Genomic DNA, 2,204 nt, shown 5'->3' with positions numbered 1-2,204 from the left:
AAAAACAATAATATAATAACGTTGGAAATAGACGCTTTTTATGAATTAATAATGAATGGGTTAGATCTAAGTAATAACAACATTGTCATGTTGAATTCAGCTGCATTTGTCAACATACACTTTAAAAAGTTTAATATTAATAATAATTCAATTACAACCGTTGAGAAGAATGACTTAGATTTTGTGACTAATAACATTCTATGGATAGGCATTGAAAAAAATCCTATAAAGTACATTGATACGCTTTGTTTTGTAAATAAATCAGTAAATATGTTTGCACTTTCGCATTATCCCACTAATGTCATACAAGAAGTATGCGAAAAAAATTACAACCTCACTAATATTTTAAAAATGTGCGATAAAATTTCATTCATTCCCGCTGCCATTACATATGGAACGCCATGTTTTTTAATAATTATTGTGCTAATTATTTATTTAATTTTTCGAACACGTCAAAATAATTCAATTTCACCAGTATCCTAACTGAAATTTAAATAATTGTACATCCAATTATTTAATGTATTATTGCTAGGATGTTTATATATAAAAATACATTTAAACCTAACATAATTGCCTTTTATTGAAATATAAAACATATATTTTATTAATTCTTCAATTAAATTGTAAATACTTATATTTATTAATACAAAAGCTGTGTTTAGTTCTCACAAAACACAAAAATATGTAAATTTTAAATTCATTGACAACCCAATGAAAGTCTTTATCTCAGTATATATTAATTAACAAAGGATAAATTTAATATTTGCCTTTTAACATATTATCCAATGTTCAATTTAGAGTTCTCTACTTTTAAAGTATTATAAAATAAAAGGTCAGTAAATTATTTTAAACTGCGACCACTTATTATAAATGCTTCTTAAGTAATGTAAATAAATTGTCTTGCTTTCATTATTTTCCACATTTTATACTGATATTTCAAAGTGTATAGTGAGAAATATTCCTAAAATGTTAATTAGATTTCCCGCTGCCTTTATTTATTTATCACCATGTTTTTTAATAGTTATTGTGTTAATTATATATTTAATTTTCATCAAAATAATTTAGACTTACCAATAATGTTAAGTTGTCTTATTGTGTAATTAATTATTTTAAAAAAATTAATATAATTATTTATTATTGGTGTTTTTAAATATTAATATATAAACAATATTTTATTAATTTATTAAATTTTTAATTTTGAAAATATGTTAAAAATAGTTTATAGTTAATCAGATTAGTAGTTGAAATGAATCTCTTTAATAACAATGTAAATAGCTTTTACTTACTCTTTGTTAGAATATTTCGAGTCCCTACAGCTATTAATAAATCTTCAATAAAATCAAATACTGCAGATTAAAATAATTTTTTTTTTTTGTACAATTTATTTACTATTAGTAAAATCTGATTGATTTGTTAAAAATGAACTTTCATTACTGTATCTGCATATTAAAATATTATGAAATAAAATGTTATTAAATTGCTTTAAATTGATTGAATCATTGATTACAAATGTCTCTTAAGCAATATAACTTTTAATGACTCGTTATTTTTTACATTTTATAGGGACATTTGATAGTGTGGGCTGGGAAACATTCCTGCAATGATATTTAATTTTTTCGTGTATTTTTTTATTATACGTATAATTTTATGTATGCCATGCAACATTTTTACAAGAAAAGATTGTGTACTGAAAAACCATGCAAATAATAAGTTTTGCACAAAAGCAGAACCTATAGATGAATGGTTTAGTGATTTGTCATTTAGTATTCTGAATTGTAAAATTACAGAATTAGGTACCGAGTTATTTAAAAATGATCATTTTGCTTGTATATACATAGAGAGTAATAATATATCAGTTATTCGTTCATATACATTTGTGAATTTGAATATTAATCTATTATCTTTAAAAAACAATAATATAATAACGTTGGAAATAGACGCTTTTTATGAATTAATAATGAATGGGTTAGATCTAAGTAATAACAACATTGTCATGTTGAATTCAGCTGCATTTGTCAACATACACTTTAAAAAGTTTAATATTAATAATAATTCAATTACAACCGTTGAGAAGAATGACTTAGATTTTGTGACTAATAACATTCTATGGATAGGCATTGAAAAAAATCCTATAAAGTACATTGATACGCTTTGTTTTGTAAATAAATCAGTAAATATGTTTGCACTTTCGCATTATCCCACTA

The sequence above is a fragment of the Aethina tumida genome, chromosome 5 (genome assembly GCF_024364675.1).
Source record: "Aethina tumida isolate Nest 87 chromosome 5, icAetTumi1.1, whole genome shotgun sequence".
NCBI lineage: Eukaryota > Metazoa > Arthropoda > Insecta > Coleoptera > Nitidulidae > Aethina > Aethina tumida.
This window is presented reverse-complemented; position numbering follows the sequence as displayed.